At 42.4% G+C, this 7347-nt stretch overlaps 1 pseudogene; it reads right to left on the bottom strand.

Annotated features, from left to right (window-relative positions):
- Nucleotides 1-328: 328 nt before the first annotated feature.
- LOC127420190 (pyrin-like) lies at nt 329-1531 on the bottom strand (annotated as a pseudogene).
- Nucleotides 1532-7347: the final 5816 nt, after the last annotated feature.

The raw sequence follows: 7347 nt of genomic DNA, 5'->3' as shown, positions 1-7347 counted from the left end.
TCTAAGACAGGTATCACTATTGCTCATATTTAGGGTTAGTGATTTGAACAAACTCTTTACATTAAGTATTGCACTTCAGTGAGTAACAGAATTTGTGCTATGAATAATTTGTTCTACAGGAATAAATTATAACTCAAACTGAGCATCTTGTTGCGGAGAGTTGTGATATTACTTTTCTAAGTTATCAGACTTTTCATCTGGCAATCAAAAAATATTTGCCTGACATTACAGTATGCTGGCAAGTTCTGCACCAACAAGCACCTCTATATTTTGTTCAGAGAATGTAAAAATCTAGTTTTCATTTATATTTCAGATTTGGGGTGTAAATTCATTTGGTGCAACTAACAGGTGTGATGATCAGTGGAGTTGAGTTTTTACCTTCATTATCAAGACTTGGGCTGAAGAATGGATAGAGTGTTTGAGTAAAAGACTGACCAGTGAAAGAGTAGATATGAGAGCTGGACTACACATCGTAAAAGGAGACCAGACCATCTTCATTATCCACAAACACACCAACCATCTCTTACACACACAGAGAGACAGGAGGATTTTCACAGGCTTTATATTCATTCTCGTTCCTCAGAATCACAGTCCAGAATCCATTCACTGGAGTCAGTGTGATCTGTCCCTTCCTGTTAATGGATTCTCTGGCCACTCCTAAATCCCACTTTCCCTCCACCTGCACCCCAAAATAAAATCTACCTGAGCTGAATCCCTTCTTTCCCAAGACACAGACACATGGATCAGATCTCTCTGGTTTATCTGGTAGGTTTTGTATAATGTCTCCATGTCTCACTTGTTTTACATCATCAGACAGGATGAGATTTGGGTAAGCTGTATCAGGATCCAGAGTCACATCCACTGAGAGAGATTAGAGAATATCAATCACTTCAGAATACAAACATTTTGATATATGTAATATTAAATACAGAATATAATGAAACTGTATTGCAGTAAGTCAGCTGTCAGAATATAAATGTAAAGTATTGTAAGTGTGTATGAGAGAACAGTGTTGATCACACACTGTACCTGCATACTGCTGCATCCTCCTCAATACTGTCAACACAAATCACAATAAAACATGATCAGTTGTTTATAGAAAAGAAAAGAAAACTACACTGTATTTGATATTTACTTACCATTTTGAGTGAGTTTGTCATCTAGAGTGTTCTTAAGTTGAGTCAGAGCTCTATTCAGAGTGTCCACACTCACATGAGTGTTAATACTGATCTCAGTCCAGTTCTTAGTGTTTTTAGGGTTGTACAGGGACGAGTAAATCTACAGCAAGAGGAGTGTTTTCTAATCATTCTCATTGATGAGAGAGATGGACACTGACCTGTAGGAGATGAAGATGATCTTCAGTATGTGAGATCTGCTCCAGCTCAGAGTTTCTCCTCTTTTGCTCAGTGATCTCCTGCTCCAGCTCTTTAATGAGATCTTCAGCCTGTTTCTCTGCTGCTTTCTGCTTCTCATCCAAAATTTTAACAACTTCAGTCTGACATGTCTTTAATATTTCAAACTCTTTGGTCATGTTTCATGCTGTGAAAAGAGAAGTTGGAGTGTTGTGTCCTAAACTGGCTTAAAGAGAGAAAGAGCAATGGCAGAATCTTAAACATCACCAAATCAAAGAGCAACCAGGAGAAAGTTTGGATGAAGTCAGTGACCTAGAAAAAAAATGAATGAGTAAATGAATAAATATCATCAACAACAATGATAATGACATGTGAAACGTCTGTGTTGTTCTCTGTCTATAGAATCAACTGGTAAAGACACAGACAGAAATGCAGCAGATGATCCAGGACAGAATGAAGAAGATTCAAGACATCCAACACTCTGTAGAGATGAGAAAGGTGAGCCAATTTTTGTTTTAATTTGCTTTATAAATAAAGGTGCTGAATTAAATCAATTTAAATTGTTACTTGATTTCATCAGAGAAACACAGAAGAAGAGAAGTTATCTAGTGTTGAGATGTTCATGGCTCTGATCCACTCCATTGAGTAAGTACTCAATGAGTGGACATCATATATTCTGGTAGATCTGGAGTTCAATCACATGGCTTCACATAAATTAGTAGTTGAATGTGCAAGCTTTCAAAATGTCTTCAATACAATTTATCTAGTGTTGAACTTTTAAACAGATCTTTCGATATACATCTGACCTCAAGTAACACCTTACTGTTCCAATTTAGGTTATTATTTACAGATTTCTAATTTGTCGTTTAGCAGACACTTTTATCCAAACTGACTGACACTTATTACAAATCCAGTCCCCCTGGAGGAACGTAAAGTTCAGTGTCTTGATCAAAAGCACAATGGCGATAGCTCATGAATCAACCCTGAAAGACTTTGAACCCACAACACTTCATTTATCAGTTCTTTAACCTTTAGACTACAGACAATGCAGCTATTTAGAAAACATATTATTGGACTGTAGAAATAGTATTTAGTCTTGTACACAGGTTTAAACTTGTGTGTTATCTTGTTAATGTGTGAATTAAAAAAAATCTAATTCAATCAATACAGATCATATCACCATAATTCATATTAAACACTAACAGGAAAAAAAATACTAAACTGTACCTTTTAATGTAGGATCTGACACTGGGGTTGGTACCCTCAAGAGGACCTTTTTGCTCCTCTATTTAGTGTTTATAACTCATTTTGGGTACATAATTGTACTGCTATAGAGAAAAAAATTCCCATACAACTATATACCCAAACAAGTTATAAACTCTAACTAGAGATACAATAAAGGTCAGTGACGAGCCTTGGTCCTTAACTTTTTTCTCAGAATTAATGGACTACAATTTTTTTCCTGCAAGCACTGATAATGGGAACAAAATGCAAAGTGTGTGTGAACTCTGCAAATGGTTCCACTCATTGAAACAATTTAAGGTACTCACACAAGATATCTTGCCACAAAATGAACGCCTTTAAACACAAAGTCTTATGATAATTGTGTAATTATGATTCCCTTTCTGTCACTCGCTCGACATTGTGTCGATGTAGTGACACTAGGGGTTTGCTCTTGAGAGCCCCAATCACATTTTCTTTATTCAGAAAAGGCCAATGAAAATTGGCGAGTGGAATTTGCATGCCGCTCTCCGCCCCAGACATACGGGTATAAAAGGAGATGGCGTGCACCACTCATTCAGACTTGTTCTTCGGAGCCGAGCGCATGTGTGTGTTCGTCCCGTCACCTCGCTATCTGCTGCTGGAATTACAGCGTGTATCAGTGGTCACCCTCGCACGGTCAAGTGTTGAGTCCACAGGTGTAAAAAAAGAGTACATTCAAAAGAGTATATTTTCTCTAAAAGAGCTCGCACAAACGATTGGTGTCTTTTTAAAGATGTCCTTTCGCCTTTGTGCTACTGGGTGTGGCCGTTATCTCTCCCCACCGGATGGCCACAAAATCTGTCTCGAGTGCTTGGGTCTCCAGCATGCCGAGGCAGCTTTTGTGGAGGGGTCTTGTTCTCACTGTGTGAACATGCCCATGAGAACGTTGTGGTCATGGCTCTCTTCCTTCTTTGTGAAGCAGAGAGCCACCGCGAGTGCTTCCCGACCCGGTTCGACCTGGGTTGAAACTCAGGCGGCTGGGTCGGCGAGCACCGAGAACTCTGCGATCTGGATGTGGATATGGGAGCGTTTCCGCCGGCTCAGTCCCCGTGGTCCTCCCATCCTCCAGCACGCTCATTCTGCCCGGTAGAGTTCACGAGCGATGCAGGCGGTTCACCTCAGGGCAGATTTAATGTCTCGTTCAGGGCTCGCGACGAGGATGAGTTATCGGTCGCAACATCGGAGGGTGGGCTTCTGCTTTTGGAAGCGGACGAATCTTCTGAGCTCCCGCTCTTGGGCGGTAGAGCTCAGGATGAGGCAGACACTGAGTTGGCAGCCGTGCTTGCCCGGGCAGCTGCGAACATCGGGCTTGAGTAAAACCCTCCACCCTGCCCTGAGCGTTCGTGGCTGAATGATTGGTTTCTGGGCTCAGAGCACGACTCACGGCCGCGCCCCGCCCCCGTGCCCTTCTTCCCGGAAGTGCAGGAGGAGCTCACGAAGTCGTGGAAGGTGCCTTTCTCTGCCCATACACGCTTCATGGGCTCTTCCACCCTAACTACCCTCGACGACGGAGTGGCTAAGGGATATGTCGAGCTTCCCCAGGTAGAGCATGCTGTGGCGGTGCATTTATGCCCGCAGTGCGCAGCCACCTGGAATCGACCAAGGCTCCCTTCCAAGGCGTGTAAGTTTTCTTCGTCATTAGTGGCGGAGGCTTACAATGCCGCGGGTCAGGACGCCTCCGCCCTGCATGCCATGGCTATCCTGCAGGTCCACCAGGCCAAGGCGCTTAAAGATCTGCACGAGGGTAGGACCAACCCACGGCTTATGCAGGAACTGTGCACCACGACCGACCTCGCTCTACGGGCGATGAAAGTCACAGCTGCAACCTGGGCCGGACGATGTCCACCTTGGTGATCCAAGAGCGGCACCTGTGGCTCAACCTTGTGGAGATGCGTGACACCGAGAAGGTCCGCTTTCTCGATGCGCCCATCTCCCAAGGGAGGTTCTTTGGCAACACTGTCGAGGACTTCACCCATCAGTTCTCGATGGTGAGGAAGCAGACGGAGGCCATCAAACACATCCTGCCGTGGCGCGACTTAGCCGCCTACAGGCCTCCGAAGTTTCGCGCCCCGTCTGCCTCTTGCCAGGGCCGTCCTCCTGCGGTGTCGGCCCCGGCTCCCCTACCATCAGAGCCTGCACACCGGCCTCTGAGAAGACCCTCCCTCAGAAAGGCGGCACTGCCTGCCCGTCAGCCGGCCGCCAAGAACCCCGGGTGGGCTTCGAAGTGGCCCTGAGACAGGTGACCCAGGGATGAGGCGAATGACTTTGACTGGCCTGACCCAGGTGAGCACACAGGCCCCAATCCCGCCCCTGGGCCAGCACGAGGTGAGCAATTTACTTATACTTAGACTGCAGGCAGGCCAATCTAGCACTCTGTATACGCAGCTGCTGTATGCCCTTGTAAATGCTGGAAAATACAGAGACGTTCCTTGGAAAGAAGTCTTGATTACAGCATATGTTGCTCTAAAATGTGTACATATCTTTCTGCATTAATGGTGCTGTAGATGTGCAAGTTACTCATGCCATTGGCACTGACACACCTCTCTAATGACACCTTGATTGAACTTCCAGTCCACTCAGTGGCCGAGATGTTCAGTGAAACAACAAGGGTAGTGCTTGAACTGAAAATGAGACTGAATGTCTATGGACGAGCACATCTGTGAGGGCTAAAATGTGTTAGACTGCCACCTACATTTTAGATCTGTATATTGTGATGGAATGTGATAGAGAAAATTATTTTTTTTTTTATGCTTTCCACCACCAAGTGGAATAAAATTAGACTTTTCAAAGTGAGGTAGAATTAACAGAACCAGAATCACATGTTAACAAAGTAACAAAAAAAAAAAACAAAAAAAAATGTGGTTTATTATAAGATTATAAACACATACTATATTATTTATCAATAATTGGAGTCTTTTTCTTTTATTTGGGTGGTTCTCTGAAAAATTAGACTTTTTTTTTGCAATTACAGTATGTCCACAGTATGTGTGAATGGTGAGCTTTTAAATTTGAGTGTGAAAAATTGCAGTTTAATTGAGTTTAAAGGCCCACACATACTCATCGCAAGTACGTGAATGCAGACGCACCTTGCTACGCAAGCTCGATTTCACTCGTCATTGCGTTGTGAAATGTGTCAGCACTCAATTGATAACACAACGCAAGAATGCGCTGCATTCTCAGCATTGCCACAAGTTGCGCTAGAGTAGATTTTCTTCTTTCAATCAACAACTGTCATGGTGGGTTCCAGCAGCAATTTGAATCGAATCTTTTTGAAAAATATGTATGACTCACATCTGCTTTTGCATATTTGCGTGAAGTATGTTTCAGCCTTAATACACAGTGTGTAGTGGGTGTTCTCAAAATCGATTTTTAACAAGTTTGAGCAGGTTTCAGCAATCTTTTTTTATTCCATGCAAAACATCATCTTGTAATATAACATAGGCTACTATAGTACTGTGAGATATATTCTTTTCCATACAAAAGGCAATACAAAGCTAATGAACAATTCTTTCTCAAAACCTTTCCCTCCCACTTCTCTCTCACACACCCCATTGTTGTGCCAATTTCCGTTAGCTGGTAATTACCAGTTTTTGACTGTTAAAATGTCCTAATGTCTGCCAAATTTAAACATTGTCGGACACAATATCCGCTGAAAATATTAACACGATGCTACAGCAACCCCTTTAGTTAATCCTTAAATGTACAGCGTGACGCCATGACAATGATAAGAGCTCTTCGCTTCCACTGAAGTTTAAACTTTCCCGAAGCTTGCTGAGTCCTAATCCACGATTACAGCGCGTTGTATCCCGCACACTGGCAAAAGCAGCCTGCGTTCCCGTGCCCACAGTGAGAAGTTTCTCACTTCAGAATCACATTAAAATCGCCTTGCCATACTCTGGACAGAAGGACACCAGGTATATGTGAATCTCAAGTTGTAAAGAAACACTGGACACTTTTGACTTTTGCAGCAAAACGCTTTCGTGTTAGGAAAAATTAAGAGACAAGGAAATTAGCCAAGGTGAGAAATTATTTGGCATAACCTAACTAACATTGTTGTTCAAACACAAAAACATATGTGGCAAATTACAGTTTAGTTGTTTTGTCCCCATTGTTGAATGTTTTTATTTTTATTAGATACCAATTCCACGACTGACGTTTTGTATTTATGTATTTTTTTTATGGAAAGTAGCTATAATAAACAAACGTTTATCGTTCATTTGACTTGACTGTATCATTATTAGCCTAAGCTGCAACTACAAAAGCCCAAAGAAAACTAAATGAAAAGCACTTTACAATACACTCAAAAATGTTGAGCAACTGCTAAATCAAAGTCTATGAGAGATTCGTTCAGTTTTAGCATCACGTCTACGTGCTTCGTGTATGTTGTACAGTTGTTTTGATCACATCATTAGAATCGAGTGTTTTGAGTCAACAATTTTGAGTCATTGTGTGTAAACGATGTAGTTGTGTTTAACATTTGCCACCTGTGTTTGCTGTTTTGCAACACAAATGCATCACAGTGCGAAATGTGTGTTAGTGAGTGAGATTGTGTTTTGCAAAAAGAGTGGATGAGATTTGCAAATGGTGTTTCAGCCACGAACCCAAACTTGTTTAAGGTTTTGCCAAAAGAGTGATTGATTCGACAGTTCGGGTTTAGGCCACTGAGCATTTGGTTCACAGTTGCTTGTTTTGATTATTGGAGGGGTTACCTCCCACCCCCATTCCCCCGGGA

Source organism: Myxocyprinus asiaticus, chromosome 29 (genome assembly GCF_019703515.2).
Source record: "Myxocyprinus asiaticus isolate MX2 ecotype Aquarium Trade chromosome 29, UBuf_Myxa_2, whole genome shotgun sequence".
NCBI lineage: Eukaryota > Metazoa > Chordata > Actinopteri > Cypriniformes > Catostomidae > Myxocyprinus > Myxocyprinus asiaticus.
The sequence above is the reverse complement of the archived record's forward strand: the minus strand, read 5'-3'. Positions and strand labels throughout refer to the sequence as shown.